The sequence below is a fragment of the Mustela nivalis genome (assembly GCF_964662115.1).
Source record: "Mustela nivalis genome assembly, chromosome: 2".
In the NCBI taxonomy this organism is placed as follows: Eukaryota; Metazoa; Chordata; class Mammalia; order Carnivora; family Mustelidae; genus Mustela; species Mustela nivalis.
The window spans coordinates 119,484,598-119,505,638 of NC_139021.1; the positions used below are offsets into that span (position 1 = coordinate 119,484,598).

The 21,041-nt window shown below is 40.1% G+C and overlaps 1 protein-coding gene across 10 annotated transcripts in view; it reads right to left on the reverse strand.

The window, feature by feature from the left end:
* ZWINT (ZW10 interacting kinetochore protein) overlaps positions 1 to 21,041 on the reverse strand; it is a 512,035-nt gene that overhangs the window by 463,740 nt on the left and 27,254 nt on the right. For 4 of the 10 annotated variants that reach the window (XM_082719481.1, XM_082719487.1, XM_082719488.1 and 1 more), the window contains one exon: positions 20,329 to 20,894. The exons of 3 other annotated variants lie outside the window; for them this stretch is intronic. The gene's annotated coding sequence lies outside the window, so the exon portion shown is untranslated. Of the gene's footprint in view, positions 1 to 20,328; positions 20,895 to 21,041 lie in introns of those variants that run through there. 3 more of the 10 variants (XM_082719491.1, XM_082719486.1, XM_082719482.1) reach the window with 1 other exon arrangement.

A 21,041-nucleotide genomic window follows, 5' to 3' on the forward strand; every position in this document is an offset into this window, starting at 1 on the left:
TAACTTCATAGTAAAATTGAGTGGAAGGTATAGAGATTGTGTTTTTCTTTCCAAATAACATAAGAAACTGACATACTTGTAAAAAAGACAAATAGCACAACTGTGAATTAATCTAAAAAAAAAAAACAAACAACCTTTGAGAAACAGTAGTGGAGGTCAGGTTTGTAAATTGCGTGAACACATTATAATTTCAGTCCAAATAGTCTTTTATTGTTTGGAGACTCCACCATGGGAAACTGCTTACTTTAGGAGGATATTCTGATGTTGCTTCTGAGGTCTGAAATCCAAGAGAATGACCCATTGTTAAAAGTTTCCATTTGCTATGGACCTTGAAATGCTGATAAAGGTTATGTGCTTCAGATGCATTCCCTTTGAAAAGTCACCCAATTCTTTAACAGCCACATCCTCTATAGTTCATGTTGGTTAGTGATTACCTCTGTGTGCTTTTTACAGATCCTTCCAGAGCCTTCTTCAGTCCCCTCATCCTCCATGCTCTGGAGGATGCATGCACCCTCATTATCCCTGCTTTCTGCAGCCATCCACATGCTTTCAGCTCCTCTCCTCTCCTTCCCTGCTCTTTGGTCAGATTATCTTCTGACTCAACCTCACTTCCTCCATCACTTCTTTCCTCATGGTTCTTGGTGACTTAAATCTTCACACAGATGATGCTTCTATGCCTGCGCCCTTTTGACCTCGTCCTTCACCTGACCTCAGCCGTCAGACCCTGCAGGATTTGCCTTGTCATTAGGGAGGACACACTGGATCACCATGGTAACAAGATCACCACAAGCTCAGTGGTTGGAAACAACAGAAGGTTCCTTCCTTTTCTTCTAGAATTCCCCATCAGTCTGAGTTCTCCAGGGAGGCTCTCCCCTTGCAGTAGCTCAGCATTCGAGGCCACTCCCATGTGAACCAAGTCCTTCTCAATAGGACATGCTAACTACTGCCGCACCAAGGAAAAAGCACAGAGAATTATGTGCATTCCTTTATAAATGTTTCAGCCCAGAAGTCAGAAAATGACTCTTTACTCTTCACCTACAACAAATCACATAGTCATATCAATCCACAAAGGATCCTTTTTTTTTTTTTTTTAATTGTAGTGTTTTCTTGGTCAAAGATTCTTCTAGTTGAATTCAATCCTTAGCCTACTCTTTGTCTGCATGTGTGGCCGAGGGCAGTAGTGCTGAATCAGTCACCATGAACTGGAGAACCCATCTAACCATGTTTCCATGACTGAGCACTTCTTAACTGCTCTAGACAATGTCTACAGACCGTTCTCTCTTCTCAAATATCCAGCACATCCTTCAAATTCTCATTCTCAGCTGATAATGTCTATCTCCCAGGACAACATACGTTTATGCTTTTTTGTAAAATGTAAGATACATAAATCATCATGTAAAATCTTGATGCTACTGCCGTGCTGGACAAACAGAAGGCTTTGGAAGAGACCCCCCCCGCTCCATCGCCACCCATCTCCCCGGTATCCTTCAACTGGCCACCGACCAGATCCTCTGCACAGAGTTCTCATCTCCCCCATCATCAGATATTGTCATCCTCCTGGGTGTTTGCTCTTTTCTTCCTACACTTGCTGAACACATCCACCCTGAGAGCCGAATATGAGATCTATTGCAGAAGCATTCAAGATTTGATTTCCATTGTGGACCTCACCCCCAATCTACACACTCGCAAATGTAGCTGCTGGCTCATTCACCCCTTGGACTTCTAACAGGCACCCCAAACCACATAGTCCCGAAGCTGAGCTTCTCACAGGTGACCACATCTTCAGTTCACACCATCCCTCCACCTCTGTGTGAGGTCACTCCATCTTTCTTGCTCCTCTGAACACAACTTTCAGAGCCCCGATTTACCGTTGTCTTTAACCAATAGCCTATCCCACACTAACACTCATCCTCCCCTGGCAATTATCCTCCCCTTTGGCTGTATTTTTATTCATAGCACTTTTGCTGCTATGTTTTACTTATCAGTCTGTTTTAACATCTGCAGTGAAATGTAAGGAGCAGAAAACTGGGAAAATGTGGTAAGAAATTGGGAGTTTGGTTTAATGATGTCCTAGAATTAGAAAATGACATGAGAAAGGAAATAAAGCTGAAATTTACCAAAAAAAAAAAAAAACATGAAAAGTAAAACAAAAAGAATCACATTTCTGCAATGCTATTTTGGCTCAATACATGTTGACTGGAGTTCATTTTATAAAGTTATAGGTCATCTAGAAAATAGCAGGAAAAAATGGAGTCTAAAAGCCAATACCATATTAAGCTAATCCTTAGAGTTTATTTTACAGAGTTACCTCCATTTTACAGTATTAATTTAGGCACGAGACAATTCTGGGAAAAGCTTTCTGGCACTGTAAAAAGAATGTGAGTTTGGGGAAAAGAAAAGCTGACATTTTCTGTATCTGACTTCATTAACAATTCTGAAAGTAGTCTCTCTTCTGAATTATTTTTGTAAACTGCTACTGGGAAAAGTATTTACTATTGTGTGTTTGATTGGCAAGTAAGTGTATCCTGAGATATCATACGAATGAGCAGAGTCAAAGGTAAAAATGAAGACACTGGGTCTCAGATGTGCCAACGGTCATGCTCAGTGGCGCGGCTCCCTTCTGTGCGGCCCACACCAGCCCGCTGCTTGGCAGGAGACCTCACATTCCTCCACACCTGGCTTTTGCTTATGATAATATGCCAGATTCTCCTCAGCGGGATGGCAGCTTGTCGAGCAGCTAGAAATGGAATTGTACTGTGGGTCCATTTATCTCCGAGTTTTTCAAAGTGCCTCAGTGTGCTTTATATGCCTTCATCACTACTTGACATCCAGCTCCTAGGCTGCCCATATTTATGAGACACAAAAGGGCAACCTTTGCTAAAGTTAGTGCTTTTCTTCTTAAAAGTTCTGAAGAAAAGATACTCAACATCACTCCCATCAGGGAAATACAAATCCAAAGCTACAATGAGATATCACCTCACACCTGTCAGAATGTCTGTATCAAAAAGACAAGAAACAACAAGTGTTGGCAAGGATGTGGAAAAGGGGGACCCTCGTGCACTGTTGGTAGAAATGCAAGCTGGTGAACCACTGTGGAAAACAGTAGGGAGGATCCTCAAAAAACTCAAAAATAGAACTACCCTACAATTCAGGAATTACATTACTAGGTATTTATCCCCAAAATACAAAAACACTTAATTCAAGGGATATATGCACCCCAATGTTTATAGCAGCAATGTCCACAATAGCCAAACTATGGAAAGAGCCCAGATGTCCATCAACAGATGAGTGGATAAAGAACATGTGGTCTGTATACATAATGGAATATTACTCATCCAGAAGAAGGAATGAAATCTTACCATTTGCAAGGGCATGGATGAAACTAGAGAATATTATGCCAAGCAAAATAATTCAATCAGAGAAAGACAATTAACATATGATGTCACTCATGTGGAATTAAGAAACAAAACAGGTAAGTGAGCGAGTGAGAGACAGAAACCAAGAAACACTCTTACAGAGAACAAACTGGTTGCCAGAGTAGAGGTAGGCAGGGGGACGGGTGAAATAGGTGATGGAAATTAAAGAGTACACTTATCATCACAAAAACTATAAATATAAGTAAGTACAAAAGGAAAAAAACAATTTACTTTCACACGCTTCATTTTCTTTTTTTTTAATTATTTATTTATTTTAGAGGGAGGGAGGGAGGGAGAGACTGAGCATGCGAGCAGGGGGAGGGGCAGAGAGAGAAGGAAGGGGAAGAATCTTTTTTTTTTTAAAGATTATTTATTTATTTGTTTATCTGAGATGGAGTTAGAGGACAGAAGGAGAGTGAGAGGGAAAAGCAGACTTCCCACTGAGCAAGGAGCCCAATGTGGGACTCCATCCCAGGACCCTGGGATAACCACCTGAGCCAAGGCAGACCCTTAAGCAACTGAGCCTACCCAGGTGCTTGGGGGGAAAGAATCTCAAGCAGATGCCCCCTGAGTGTGGAGCCCAACACAGGGCTTGATCCCAGGACCTGAACAGAAATCAAGAGTTGGACACTCAACCAAGCCACTCAAGTGCTCCTTTTCATTTTCTTAAAACCAGGCAAAGCAAACAGAAATGTGAGCCTAAGGCTTCAGGAAAACTAGAGTCATAATAATCTGATTCTGGAAACAGATACTAGACAAGAAGTTACATTTAAATCAACCATCAGTCTAACAGGACATAATTTCTAAAGTTAGCAATAGAAAACCTTTCCATTGTATCCTCCCAATCACCCTATGCATGGAATCATACTTTTTACTAAACAATGTGCATTATTTGATTTTTAAACATATAAATACCTTGAGATTACATGTTAAATACCAATGACAACAGCTTAAACATGAGGAAGAGTGCTGGTAACTCCACACATTGAAAGGTGAAAAGCTTAAAGTGGAAAAGAAAGCGGGTTTAGAAATACACAGCTAAATGCTCTTTTTATAGTGTATCTGGTATATAGTACATATTTTTGTGTACTATGTGATATTTGAATACAAATGTTTGAGTTGTGAAAATTTTACCATGGTCTAAAACTCAAACTTTCAAACTCTTCATGAGTTTTTATAAAAACCAATATAAATTTTTAAAATACACAAGCTATACATGCTCATATAGTCAAAAGTTCAGACTGTAACAAAGATAGAAAGATAAAAATGCTATGAAGAAGAAAAAAAAGGTTTTGAGAAAAAATTTTAATTCTGATGATACAATCTTAAGCGTCCGTGTAAAATCTGTGGATCACATAGGGTGAGAGGGGAAATAGCATCTCTTGCCCTCAAATATCACACTGCATATGTTCGGAGGACTTTGAGGGATATTCTACCAAACGTCTGATTCCTTGTAGTGGTGTCAGCCTCTGTGAGGTAAAGACCTTTATCACGGGTTTGTCAGAAATCTGTAAGTGAAATAAATGGCTACATTTTCAGGAGGAAAACTCAAATGACATAATTTGAAAGTCACTGCTCTTGTTTCTCCTAAGACCTGGGATGAAAACCGAGTTTAACACAAGAGCATTTAAAAAAAAATGCACTTTTCCTCACAAAAATGAGTTTCCAGGCAGATGCTTAGACAACAAGTTTTACTACTAGCAGCTCTATTATCTGACAATCACTGAATTGTCAGGCTTTTCGAAGAACAGCTTCTTTTCCATCTCAGCTTCACTGGAGCAACAGCACATCCATGATCCTGCATATTAAACTTTCGATGGGGAGTGGAGGGGAGAACACTTACATTGTACTCTATTAGCAAATTCAATTATGCAAAACAACAGTATCAACCACAATCATTGTTGTATATATTAGGTGATCAGACCTTACTCATCCTGTAACTACTAAGAGTCTGTACCCTTTTGCCAACCCTATTTCCCTCACCCCCTAGCCATGGCAACCACCACACCAATCTATTTCTATGAGTTTGACTTTTTTTTTTTGTTAGACTCCTCATAAAAAATAGACCATAGAATATCTGCCTTCCTCTGCCTGTCTATTCCACTTGGCATAATGCCACCCAGTTTTATCCATGTTGTTGCAAATAGCAAGACTTCCTTCTTTTTTAAAGCTGAAAAATATTTTAGTGTTTTTGTGTGTGTATGTCTGTGTATCACATTTTCTTTATCCACTCATCCATGGACTGACAATTAGGTTGTTTCCATACCTTGGCTATTGTGAATAATGATGCAATGAACACAGGATTATGGATAAATCCTTACAATAGTGATTTTATTTCCTTTGGATATGTATCTAGAAATAAGATTACTTTAGCACACAAAGTTCTGTTGTTAATTTCTTGAAAAACCTCCATACTGTTTTCCACAATGGCTGCACAAGTTTGTATTCCCACCAACAGAATATAAGGAGTCACTTTTCTACTCATCCTCACCAGCATGTACCTCTTGTTTTTATGATAACAGACATCTCAATAAGTATGAGTTGGTATCTCACTGTGGTTTGGATTTGAATTTCCCTGATGACATGTACCTGTTGGCCATTTCTAGGTTTCTTCTAAGAAAATGTCCTTTGCCCATTTCAGGGATTGGGGGGGACAGTAATTTGTTTCTTTCCTATCGTGTCATATGAGTTCATTTTATGCCTGAGTACTGACCTGTTGTCAGATTTGTGGTCTGCAAACATTCTCTCCCTTTCCACTGGTTGCTTTTCATTTTGTTGATAGTTTCCTTTGCAGAAGCATTTTGGTTTGATGCGGTCCTATTTATTTTCTTAGGAGTTTTTTCTTTTGTTTTTGGTGTGAAATCCAAAGTCACTGGCAAGACCAACATCAAGGAGATTTTCCTTATGTTTTCTTCTAGGACTTTTATGGTTTCAAGTCTTGTGTTCAAGTCTTTAATCCATTTTGAGTCAATTTTCATGTATGTTACAATATAGGGGTCTAGGTTAATCTCTTTATAAGTAGACACCCAGTTTTTCCAACATGATCTACTTAAGAGACTATCCTTTACCCATTGTATACTCTTGGCTCCTTTGTTGAAAATTAATTGACCATATAAGTAATAGGTTTATTTCGGGGCTCCCTATTCTATTCCATTTATCTATGTGTCTGTTCTAATGCCAGTACCATACCATGTTGATTATTACACCTTCAAATCATACCTGATGTCAAGAAGCATGATTTTTTCGCATTTCTGGGAGAAACACTATTGGAATTTTGATAAGGCCTGTATGCAATTTGTAGATTGGTTGGGGAGTATGGACATCTTGCAATATTTATTCTTCCATTTATTTCAACCTATGAGCAACAAGTATCTTTCCATTTATTAGTATCTTTTTACATTTCTTTCATTGATGTTTTATAGTTTTCAGTGTACAGATTGCCTCACTGCTTGGCTAAACTTATTCCCAAATATTTTATTGTTTTTGATGTTACTGTAAATGGGACTTAAAAAAAAAATTCTGGGGGAACCTGGGTGGCTCAGTTGGTTAGGCGTCTCTCCCTTCGGCTTTGTTCACCATCCTGGGATCCTGGGATCAAGCCCCACATCGGGCTCCTTGCTCGTTGGGAAGTCTGCTTCTCGCTCTGCATGCTGCTCCCTCTGTGTGCTGCTCCCTCTGCCTGTGCTTGCTCTCTCTCTGACAAATAAATAAAATTTTTTGTTTTGTTTTGTTTTTAATTCTGACAGTTCATTGTTAGTGTATAAAAATGCAACTGATTGTGGTAATTGATTTTGTATCCTACAACTTTACCAAACATGTTAGTTCTAACAGATTCTTGGTGGTCTTTGTAGCTTTTCTGTACAGTTATCATGTCATCTGCAGAAAAGGCAATTTTACTTCTTCCTTTCTTATTTGGATGCCTTTCATTGCTCTTCTTGCATAATTGCTCTGGCTAAGGTTTCTACTACTACATTGAATAAAATGAGAGTGGGCTTCCTTGTTTTTTGTTCCTGATCTTAGAAAGCTTTCTGCTTTTCACTTGTGTAGGATTTATTTGTGGATTTGTCATATATGGCCTATACAGATTTCCCCTGCTATTCAAAAGTTCCCTTTATGCCATTTTGCTTTTGCAAAAGACCTACATTAGTATCTGTTTTTGCTAACCAAAAGAAATACAAAGAGGGTTTCTGCTTTTATGAAGTAACAATTGCTTATTTGCTTTATGATCACTTTAACTTATGAAAGGTCTCCCGGCAATGCTCTACTTTTGCAAACTGGAGGAAACCTGCCTTATGTTGAGGTCCATTCCTTCTATCCCCAATTTATTTTTTTTTCTTTTTATTATTTTTAAAATTTTATTTATTTATTTGACAGATAGAGATCACAAGTAGGCAGAGAGACAGGCAGAGATAGAGGGGGAAGCAGGGTCCCTGCTGAGCAGAGAGCCCGATGTGGGGTTCGATCCCAGGACCCTGAGATCATGACCTGAGCTGAAGGCAGATGCTTAACCCACTGAGCCACCCAGGTGCTCCTTTTATCCCCAATTTATGATTATACTTCAATCTCCTTCATTAGTGATCCAGTCAAGTTTTCTATTTCCTCTTGATTCAGTCTTGATAATGTTGTAGGTTTCTCAGTACTTGTCCATTCCTTTTAAGTAATCTGATTTGTTGGCAAAATTGCCCATAGCACTCTCTTCTGAACCTTAGTATTTCTAGGTATCAATTACAATGTCTTCTTTCATTTCAGATCTGAGTATTCCTTTTTTTTTTTTTTGTCTAAAGATTTGTCAATTTTGTTTCTTAGTTGCACTGATCTATTCTATAACTTCCTAGTCTCTATTTCATATTGATTCCCATCACCTGAGTTATTTCCTTCCTTAATTTGTCCTTCTTTTTCTAGTTTCTTGAAATCTAAATTTACGTTTATTTGGGATATCTTTTCTAATTGTAATCGTTCATCACTATAAACTTCTGGGAACTGCTCTTGCTACATCCCATATGTTTTGATATTTTGTGTTTCCATTTTCCTCTGTCTCAATGTATTTTTTTATTTCTCTTTTGATTTCATCTTTGACCCACTACTAGTTGATCACTAGCATGTTAATTAATCTCCATATGTGTGTGGATATTCCAGTTTTTCTCTTGTAATTGATTTTCAGTTTCAAACCATTGTGGTTAGAAAAGATAAGTAACATAATTTCAATTTTTTAAAACATTTTTAGGACTTGTTTTTTGGCCTAATATGTGATCTACCCTGAAGAATGTTCCACATGTGCTTGAGAAGAATGTGTGTTCTGTTGCTGTTGGATGGAAAGTTCTCTATGTGTCTGTGGCCAGTTAGGTACAACTGATCTAATTAAGTCTCATTTTGTCCTTATTGGTTTTGACTTGATAATCTATCCATTTTGAGTATAGAGTAACCCTATGGTCAATGTCTTGTCATTTCAAGATTTCTCTCAGAGGGAAATGCTCTGTGTGGAGCTATATATTTGTTGCATGTGTGGGAGGATAAAAGCTCAGGAGCCTCCTATGTTGTCATCTTGGTCTGGACTATCACAACTTAAACTATTTTATAATAAAATGAGACAAAGGGAAACATCTGGGACTAATTTTCAGATAGGCGTCCAAAATAGATGAATGGAATGCTTTTTTGTCAAAGCTAAGAATAACAAACTCATGTGAATAATTACATGTCCTGGTGTTAAAAATGGAATTCAGTCCAAAAGGCGCTCCAGTTAAAACTCCTGCAGAATTAAATCTTCACATAATCAGACAGACGTTTAAAGGAAAAGCCACTGAAGGTGTAAGCCGGTTCCAGCTTTGTCTCTATCTACTGTGTGGTGACAGCAAATTATCTTTGATATTTACACCTTAGTTTTTATCTCTATCGGATAAAATCATCTCTAAGACAGCCCCCAGCACTTCAATTCCAGGATTCTCTGATCCCGAACGTCGGAAAGCTCAGTATCAAGGAGACATTTCCTGAGGCATGTGATGTGTCAGTGAGAGCAGCTGTGTCCACACTGGGAATACAGATGGGAAAGCTAACCTCCATCTGGAAGTGGCAGGCTCCTCCCCAAAAGAGCCCCACCTCCATGCCTGGGTGGCTGCACCCCTCTCCCTATCAAGTCTTGAACATGAAGGTAACACAGATACACTTGATCACAGACCATTAAATTCCATGGCCAGCAAGCCCGACACAGGAATCACTAGCAAACACTGGAAGGCAGGCATGGCAGGCAGACTGACATTGTCCTGGGCCAGAGTGACTCCATCCTCTCCTCTCCAGCCACAGAGTTCTCGGTTTTAAGTAAGTCTCTATGTGGTTTCAAACAGCTCTTTTATCTCATCTCATCTTTATCTCATAGTTATCCCTTTGGATATGCGTGTGGTGTCATTCAAAGTATTAAAGTAATATCAAGACACTGGCTAGATAAATTCTACCAGATAAAGCAGGGCCACAGCAGGCCCTCAGTTGACCGGACAACATTAATATGATCATGTACATATCAGGAACCCATCCCAAAATGTATCCCACCAGCCATAATCTCAAAAAATCCATCCATAATCTGACAATTTATCACCACCTCCAATGGTACTACACAACCCAAACACTGTCACCTTTTGCCTTCCTACATTTTATCTGTATTTGACTCTTCATATCATAGCCATGTGCTCTTTTAAGATAGGAGACAGACCATAACATTCCCTCGCTCGAAATTCTTATCAGCTTCTTAACTCACTCAAAACACATGTAACTCTTCACCATGGGCTACAAAGCCCCCTATTGTCTGGCCCTGAACCTCTCGTCACATGTTCTTTACTTCTGTCCCTCCTCTCTGCTCTAACCATTGCAGGTGTCAAACTCTCCCACAGAGACATGGCACACTGTCCTGTCTTAGGGTCTCTGCTTGACTACTTCCTCCTACCAGGACCCTGCTTCCCTCATTCACTGATTTAAATTTCTGCCACATTTGTTCCTGTCCCTGCTCGTATGTCACCCTATCAGGGCAGGCTACCTACCTAACATAGAAGTTTTCATTATGTCCCTTTAACTTCCGTTTCATGTTTTTTCTTTAGAGTATGATAGGATGTTATAATCCCTATTTCCTGATTGTTTGCTCGGTCTCCTCCATTGAATTATAAGTCATAAAGTCAGGAACTTTGGTTTCATCACTGTATCCCACATGATGAGAAACAGCACCACACCAAGTAAGTACTGAATGTGCTATGAGAACGAATACCCTTATTGTTGTTACTTAAATGTATTTCAGCAAATCAAAAAAGGAACTCAGTGAAATGAATCACTGGTCCAAACTATAAACATGCATATTTTTTTCCAGCAGAGCTAGAGTCAATAGAAATGCAGCCACATTTGAAAAGGTGAGAAATAGACACAAGAAACCCAGATAGGAAGAACCCAAATCCTGAGTACTAAGATGCAGTGTCTTCACCATTCTCACCACCATGTGCACACTCTTCCAAAACAGTGCTGGTGGTGATAGTGGTGGTGGTGATTGTGTGTGTGTGTGTGTGGGGGGGGTGATGGTGGTGGGGGTGCGGTAGGAGTGATGGGGTAGGGGTGGTGGTGGGGGTGGTGGGGAGGTGCAGGTGACGGTGGTGGTGGCGGTGGCAGCAGTGGTGGTGATGGCTGGTGATGGTGGTGGCGGTGAAGGTGGTGGCAGTGATGATGATGGTAGTGATGGTGAAGATGATGGTGGTGGTGGCAATGGTGGTGGTGATGGCAGTGAAGGTGGTGGTGGTGGTTTTCGTGCTGGTGATGGTGCAGGTGGTGGTGATGGCAGCAGTGGAGCTGGCGGTGGAGGTGGTTGTGACTAATGATAATAGTGATGTTTTGCTTTCAGAATTAGAAACCATGTACAGCAATACTTTAATACTCACTGAGAGCTTGTAGTACACACATATTTGAGTTTCTGAGGTCATTTAACTCTGGGTAAATCTGTGACTTCAGTGGGTAATTGCAAGGAACTCTGAGTCTTCCTTGTATGATTAGTCACTAGCTGAGACTAAATGTCCTAAGTGCAGGTTTCCCATTTATAAAACTGAGCAGAAATTATTTTTCTTAGTTATATATGGTGTTTGGGGTCATCAAACAAGAAGACTGATAATTAGTTGCATAATTTAATATCACATCATGAAAATGGTCCAACCTGGCTCCCACCTGGGACTGTCTGGTGAATGGGCACAGACAAGTTTTGGTGAAAATCTCTATTTAGTAACGTGTTCTCAGTGATAATAGGATTATTACTTTCTCTTATGATGCTAGAAATTTTAGCTCACCTCATAAGTATAGTGATGGGTAATACACCAGAGTGCATGAGGAGTAAAATAAAGCATGTAACTTCCTTCTCTTTGCTGTATTTAAAATAAGTAACTTTTCAGGGAAGTTTGTATGAATTTGTTTGAAGAGTATTATAATAGATACTAAGGGCCTTATCTCCTTATGTATTCTTAACTTTTCTTTTTTTAGATATATTTATTTATGTACTTGAGAGAGCATAAGCAGGAAGGGGAGAGGGAGAGAGAAACACAAGCAAACTCCCTGCTGAGGGCAGAGCCCCAGCACAGGGCTCGATCTCACAACCCTGAGATCACAACACAAACTGGAACCAAGATCAGACACTTAACCAACTGCACCACCCAGGCGCCCCTGTACTCCTAACTTTTCTATACATATCCATGATTTCTTACTGCAAGAAACTGCAGTTCCTTCTGTGATGAATGAGAACTCTCCTCGGTAAGGAAGTTTTCTGGGCACATACGCAAACTGCTAAGACGATGACTAAGGAGCACAGTTCTCAGCGAGGATGAGCCTGTTCCTCATTCTACAGATATACCAGCTCACTGCGGTCCCGAGAAGGTGTATGAATCAGTCACCCCTGGAAGGAGCAGTCACTAGCTTACCTGTACTTGACTCTTTCCTTTCCTTACCTAAATGACTCACCAGCACAGTGCTGCCTGGATCATTGCCAAAGTAAACAACTTGCACTCAAATTTGTGTCAGGGTCTTTTTTGGTGAGACCCAAAGACCACTGGTAGTACACGTGGCATTAGAAATCAGATTTTTAGGATGGAGTTATGAGATCTCTCAGAAAATGCTAACAAGGTTGCCACTGCTGATGGAAAGCTGTATGGCATTAACCTATGATTTACTGGAGCAATGAAGTTCTAATACTCAGCTCTAATGAACTGGGATGAGGGCTGAGAGAAGGAGCCACGTTTGCCCTCACAGTATCCTCAGGCCTATCATATTTTAAGCCAAAAGTAACTGCAAACCAGAGCTCTTAAACCAACAACAGCAAAATAAATGAAACAAAAATACAGCCGGAGGCTGGCCTTCTAACTCAGTGCATGATGTGTAGTACAGAAGGCCTCTGTGGCAGCCTTGAAAGAACTTCACCTCTACTTACAACCAAAAAGTAGAACATGTCACACATGAAGATGACAACTTTATCGCCAGAGTGAGACTCAAGGCTGAACTAGCTGTAGTAAGTCACCCGTGCGAAAGAAGACTGAGATGGCGACATATGGCAGGGGACATCTAAATGGCTGCTTCTGAGAACCCCAGACAGCTCATGAAAATAGGATGGCCTGGTTCTAGCATGTACTTTATCACCCGGAAACTTCTTTCCCAGTGGAATATTGGAAGTTTGGAAGAGCTTCACTAAGGTACAGCTAAGATGAGATGGCTGGCTTAGAAAAGACACCTGTGAGGTTGGAGTCCTGTGCATCTGGAACAGAAATACAAGGGTCAAAAAACCAAAGGGAGGTGCTTAAGAGTGGCTCATCTCATGATTATTCTCAGTGACCCAGCACATAATCCATACTTCCTGTCCCTCTAACATTAGAGTTTATGAAGTCAGGGTCTGTCTTAGAGGAAGGCTAGGTGGGGGACATTCCTCCCAGAAGAAACTTGAGTTCTGATAAACACAAAGCTGTGACAACCATTGAGTTATCTGAGCTTCTCTTGCCAGTAGAACCATAGGGGGCCAGGAGATACAACACTATACTACAGGAAGCAATGAACCCTTCAGGTCACGAGACAGGACTGTGGCAACCAAGGGCGAAGATGTGTCTATCTTGAGCTCAGGAGACTGAGGGGGGCATTCATTGGGACATCCAAACTTGGTGATGACCTTCAGTGGGCAACTGCAGAAATCATGGTCTGGAGGAGCAAAGACCCCAGATGTTCATATACTTTAAGGAGGCATATCTTTTTTTTTTTTAAAGATTTTATTTATTTATTTGACAGAGAGAAATCACAAGTAGACGGAGAGGCAGGCAGAGAGAGAGAGAGGGAAGCAGGCTCCCTGCTGAGCAGAGAGCCCGATGCGGGACTCGATCCCAGGACCCTGAGATCATGACCTGAGCCGAAGGCAGCGGCCCAACCCACTGAGCCACCCAGGCGCCCCTAAGTAATCAGCATATCTTGATTACTTTGCTGAGCAAGCAACCAAGATGATCAGATGTGTTGATGCTGGTTGAGGTAAATCTGGAATCTGGTATGAAGGGAAAAGTGATTATTAACAATATAATCTAAGCTAACTGCAGTTGGGAAAAATGAGTGAAATATGGGATCTGTGTTGTTTCTTAAAAGTCCACGAAATTTTAAAATTACTATTTCAAACAGAAAAAATGTTTAAGTGTATATGTCAAATCTTGATGGGCAATGATGTTAAAGCAAAGATGAGATGTGAGGAAGAGAATGTAAGGCACAGATGCATTGAGGAGCACAAGCAGAGGCATTGGAAGAAATCATGTTTTCATTCGTGTCCTCGCACTGATTTGTCTCGTGCTGGACTCTATCAGCTGCCTCCAGCTGGAAGCACATACTCTGTCCATGCATAGGGCAGAGGGGAAGCACCAGGAAGTTCATCCTCTAAACAACCTAACACAGGGCAACTGAAAAATGCCCATCTACCCTGGCTCTCCTGCTGCCTAGGACAACTCTAAACAGGTCCTCAACCATCACCCAGGGATCACAGCGGTGGTGACCCAATCACCTACAACAGTAATGTGCTCCTTAAACACTGGGTATTGACTTCCTTCCTTTCCATCGCTATGCATTTCACATTCAAAGCCGAAACTTCCTAGAACCACTTGAACAAACCACCTGTGCTCAGACCTTTATCACAAATCTCTTTCAGGGATTGAAGCAAAGACATGAATGCAATGAAATACTCTGAGGGGACCTGGTTTTACCTCTAATACTTCGGGGAACATTTGCCATATGAGACGAGCATGTTTTACTGCAAAGCACATTAGGAAAAACAATGAAGAACACAGTACTGTGGCTTTATTCCTACGTCCAAGCAGGTGCATGGGAGTCATGAGTACACCCGTCCTCTGTGAAAGGTCCCAGTTTTGTGGAGACTTGGGTCACTCTGAAATCTGCAAAGGGCCCAAAGCCTCTGCCATGCCCCCCAGCTGAGCAACCCTTTATTCTCAGTCCCCGAAATCTTCAGTCACCATGACGGCAATCTCTGCTCTCTCTTGAGAAACCCACAGGCTGCCCAGGAATCACTTCCTCTGTGGCCCACCCTCTACTGGAAACAAAGGTATCTCCAATGTTGATAAAGGGAATAGATCCTCATTATTTTTGCCAGCGTCATTATATTATCTCCTTCTTATATTCTTTCTGTCCAGGCCAAAAAGCTCCTTATCGTGCAAAATCATTCCTTCATGAGATTCTTGTCCCACTAAGTCCCGCAACCCTAAATATCTGCATCCATCACCATGAATTGGTCTAATTTCAAATAATATTTCATCAAATCCATAAAATTATAGGGTTGGAGAGACAACTGATTTCCCTAGCATACAGATGAGGAAGAGTGCAGTGACCACCGGGTTTATGAATGAAGAGTCTGACGCTCACAGAACTTCAGGGACCTGGGTAAGGTAGGACAGGAAGTTAATGACAGAGCAAAGACCTGGACAACTTGGTTTTGCTGTGTTCCATGGACAACAGACAGGAATGTAAAAATAAAGGAGTGAATGACATGGCACACACATGCAAAAATGCAGTACTTTTTTTTTACTCTAAGGCAATCAAGAAAGAGGACAGCTATTAATTAGTCAAGATGTAATATTTCTAGTTGCACTGGTTGTAAGACTCATACTGATTATAAAGACATTGAGCTGTACAAGGGAGCATGTTAGAATCAGGACACTTATAGGATGTCACATCCGAGTGACACACATAGATTACTGGACCCTCACAACTCCTGTCACTCTGCTCTATTATATTAATTCCTTGTCCATACCAGTAACTCAATACTAAACTACTTGGGAATTGTTTCTTTACTCTTTTTAAAGAGTCCAGAAAAGTCTTACCTCTTATTTTGCTACAGGGGAAAAAAAAAAAAAAAAACAGAAACAAAAACTGAACTACTGGTTCACACATTTATTTTGTGTGAACATTATCTGTGGTATTTATTAAAACACAGATTCAGGGCCTTCACTCAAAATATTTGATTCAGGGGATGCCTGGGTGGCTCAGTCGGTTAAGCCACTGCCTTCAGCTTAGGTCATGATCCCAGGGTCCTGGGATCGAGTCCCACATCGGGCTCCTTTCTTGGCAGGGAGCCTGCTTCTCTCTGTGCCTCTGCCTGCCAATCTGCCTACTTGTGCATTTACTCGCTTTCTCTCTCTCTCTCTCTCTGACAAATAAATAAATAAATAAAATCTTTAAAAAAAAAAATTGATTCAGTAAATCTGGGGTTGGGACCCAGAATATTCTTTGTAAGAACCACCTTGGGGATGCTGCTGGTCTTCAGACAATGCTAATGATGACTGGCTTCACTATCCTTTTTTATATATATTTTTTTAATATTGGTATTTTAAGAGTTAAAAAGTCATATTGTATGACTAAATCATCTAACCGCACGCTCTATAATTTATACAGAGTTTGAGGACATACCAATCTCTGTTTTCCTGCCATAGTAATAAAAGTTGTGCTACAGGCAATGGTTTTTGCAGTGTGAGTGGTAGCCTGAGTAGAATGGGGTATAAACTGATAAAAAGTGCAACCAAATTTGAGCCCGGAAAGTGCTGAGGCATGACCATGGAGAGGAACAACTCTGGAATGTCAACATAGCAAATGAGCAATGCAGAGAGGAAAGATGCTATTGTACTTCTGCCACATTTCTAGAAGTAACTCCCAATATTTCCATTCATTCATGATGACTTACTGAATGAATACAATGTATTCAATACCTTGCAAGTACGATAAGTAACTTTGTCTTATTTCCCACCTAAGATATGCAAAGGGAATTACATAGTAGAAACCAGACTGTCAGTAGAATCACTGATCTAGGGTGGGAAAGAGAAAGGGGTCACCTCAAACTCTAGGAGACCCAAAAAACAAGGAAGTCTCTCCTCCACAAGGAAAGATACCAGCACACTCCTTATGCCTTTTAGCCTCCCTGGACACCTGCCTGCACTTCCCCCTGTACCCCCACACACATACTTTCCAAGACCACAGCAAATGATTTGCACTCATTACATTAGATGACTTCATTATTAAAAAAAAAAAAAAAAAAAAGAAGGAAAAGTGACAAGTAGAATGCACAATGGGTTGGAATAATTTGGTCATGTCTCCAGAACGAAAAGTATAACACAGCCTTTTCCATTTGCCATATCACCAACAGTTCCAAATGGTCTCCTATTTATAAGGTCCTCATAACTAGTGCATGAATAAGAGACTTAGTGACAGAAAGTTTAACAGTTTTGGAGTTAGGAATAAGATAGGAAGAATGGAAATAAAGGAGGGAGGGGAGGGAGGAGGAAATGGGAAGGAGAGAGAAAGAGGAAGCAAACACCTGGACTGAGTCCTAGTTAGGTCATATATTCTAAATAAGTTCTTGAGAAACTGAAGACTCATAAGTTCAGTCTCTGCTTCTTAAAAATAGCTGTTTTCCAAGTTTGTTATAAACCTTAAATAAGTTCAACATAGCTATCATCTGGCGGCATTCTAACAAGAGCAATTGTTTCAAGCTTTATGGTAGCATACAAATATTAAATAATATAAGATATTTGGTGTATATTAAATACTTATTAGCAGAAGCCTTTCTAATTATTTGATCGGATGTTGGACCACTCCATGACTTTCATCATTTGTCTTTTTATGTAATCTAAGTGTCTCTTGTATATGTCACAGATCATTTTAAAATTCCTTCTCAGAACTTCTGCATTTTATCAAGTAAATTTAATCTATATAAGCTTTTATTAGCAATTATCCAGACTATTTCTACCTTATTTTATACACTCCTTTAGTACATATTTATTTTTCTTTTCAGGCTTCTATTGGATTTTTTTTTCCCCCAGAGATGAAGAACTTTAGTGTTCATATCACACTGCATAGCAAAAGCATCGTGCTTCTGTTGGTTTCCCAGGCCCTGCTGAGTCCCAAGGGGCCAGTAGGGAGGCATCATCTCTATGCTACCCATGCAGTGGGCTTGTGCCACATCTGAGGAGCACCAACCATGGGGAACCCACCTCTTTTATAGAAGGCAGTAAGCAAGTCTGCCCTCTCTCCTGGAGGGGGGCTACTAACTCATTTCTCAGGGTTGCCTGCTGCATATATAACATTGAGACATAGCCCCAAGAAAGAGCGGTTGGGTCTTTGTATTCTTGGCACGACCAGCAATAATGTGCAGGAATGCTCAGGGTCTACGGCAGTTTGCCTTCAGAATATCTGACCTGACATCTTCTTGGTTGAACTTGAATATCTACATAAGTACATCACTCCATCCGCCATTCTGATAAATCTGACCAGCAGACTGAAGCTATGTTTAATTTGTCCTGTATAGATTATAATTAAGGCTACTCTCAACAGAACTTCAAGTAGCGATATGAGGCCAATGCAGAGTATTGGCTTCAACCATGTTGTCCAGGGCCCCAAACTTCATCACTTGTGAATAAGCCTCCAACAGGGAGAGTTGGTCATATTTCAGACATCCCAGGATATAGCTTAAGTCAGCAATCGGTGATCAGAACACAGATGACCCGTATTGGGAGGACGGGTCCTTATTGCTCACCCGGGCCTACAAGCTGTATGCAATGGGCTCCAGGAGCGTGTGCCTGGCTGTCTGCCCTGGGATTGGGGCTCAGAGATGAAACTGACTGCAATTAATCACAAGTTACCATCAAAGCCATTGCCCTAAAGCTATAAGGTCTCCAAAGCTCCAAGAGTTACATTAGACAGATTCTAGCAGCATGACTGGTTGCATGGGTTGGGAGACTATGTCCTGGCACTTCCTCTTCTGCCTTCTTCCCAGAATCCTCTCTTTGAAGTGTCTTCATCAGTGATATCTCACAAGGGCTTGAGGGAGTCATGCCTGACTGAAGGAGAGAGCCAGAACACCACGACCACCACCACATTCCTCCATACTTGGCTCTTTTGTATTTTGCCTGAATCCCACTTATATAGATGCTAGGACCAAGTATCTTGACCAAATTTACTAGTTTTTAACTCACATTAGTGAACTTCATTTTTATGAAAACCTTTGCAAAATTCATTAACTTTCACCTACTTCTGAACCATTTTATTCACACTTTGATGGACTCTTTATCATTTTCATTATTTTTCAGGTCTCTTTTCTCTATCAATATTGACAGTCATGAGCAGAAAAAAATAACATAAATTAACAGTATCATAAGTGTGAAAATGTGAACTGAAAATAATGGAAGATAGTGACACTGCACATTTTATTAATAGCATAAAGAAAATCATATAAATAGCAATGCACATTAGACATTTATAAAGTGTAACCATCTTCAGTTATGTATAATTTATAAGCAAACAGAAAAGCATACTACCCAAAAGAAATATTTGTAGCTATTATTCACAAACATTATATTTTACTATCTAAAGTAAACTGTTTATAGAATTTGGTTTGCTTTTAGAAGCCTCCTCAAGTATATTTTGTTGTATTTTCCATGCTATGATTTCTGAAAATAAAGAAAAATCTCATTCTGTGTACACAGATTTTCTTCATGGTAGTGTTAAACAGGTCTCAAGTCCTAAAATAGCCAATAATAATTTTTTAGGCAATAAGCAATATTAAAGCAATCTTATTTTCTCTCATATTTGAATGGCCAGTTTGTGCAAGTTTTCTGGGTGGATCTTTCATCCAAATACCATATAGTTTCTTCCATCTTTATGAACCAAAGTTTCCTTTTCCTTTTTTTAAAGATTTTCATTATTTATTTGAGAGAGAGCAAGCTAGAGAGAAAGAGAGATCATGAGCAGAAGGGACAGAGAGAGGGGGAGAAGCAGACCCCATGCTAAGCAAAGAGCCCAATGCATGACAGGACCTTGAGATCATGACCTCAGCAGAAGGCAGACACTTAACCAACTGAACCATCCAGGGGTCCCCCAGTTTCATTTTCTATTGAAACTGAAGTTGTTACTATTTTCTTTTTCTTCAATATTTTTTTTATATTTCAGCAAGGGTGGGCTTTTTCTGTCATATTCTTATAACTCCTTTTATTAAAAAACTTGAACCATATTCTCTTAGGACAAAATCAAAGGGTAATGGGGGTGTATCATACACTGTTATTCTCACAAAGATCTTTCCTCCTGGAAAATATCCAGCAATGTGTTCTATTTTACCCCCAGGGTAAGGCTCACAGACAACCTACAACATTCTCTGAAAGGCTGGTGCAGGCACATGTTGATTTTAGGGTCTGATTCTATCTTTTTAGGTCCCAATAATTTATCTCAGTGCCCTCTTCACTATTTTTGTAAGGGCTACCTGTTTACCTAATCCAAAGCGTTTCAGATAGGTATACTCCTGAGTAGGTACACATAAAAATATTCTTGCACTCACTTACATTGTTTCAAAATTTAAATTACTATCTACATTACAGAAACAGAGAAGTAGATATAAAAGAACCTTAAACAGCATTTATTTTAACATTCTCATTTTACATATAAGACAACGGGGGTCACAAAAATACAAGTGCTGTTTATTACCAGATTTGGAACATGAATCCATGCTTCTCCAAAAGCAGGGTCATCACTCTCTGGACTAAGACATGTGCTTTCATGTGCTTTAATCATGCATGGCAAGGTCAGTGATATCCACTAAGCACTGATTTTAGTGATGCAATCATACACATGTACCAGTGCAAAAGTGAGAGAGAACACTTGCTGGAAAACAAGAAAAGAAAAGCTCTTATTACATGAACCATTTTGTAATACCACTAACGATTTATAGGACAGTAACACAATGTAAAAAGAATTCAACAGACAGTGATGCCAGCAAGATGGTAGACCAAGAAGTTCTAGGTCCTGGGGCGCCTGGGTGGCTCAGTGGGTTAAGCCACTGCCTTCGGCTCGGGTCATGATCTCAGGGTCCTGGGATCGAGTTCCACATCTGGGCTCTCTGCTCAGCGGGGGGCCTGCTTCCCTTCCTCTCTCTCTGCCTGCCTCTCTGCCTACTTGTGATCTCTGTCAAATAAATAAATAAAAAATCTTAAAAAAAAAAAAAAAGAAGTTACAGGTCCTAATTCCTTACTTAAACATTAACACACAGACAACCAAGACTGAATCATGAAGAAATAAATCTGAATAAATCTATAATTAAGTTTGATTCAA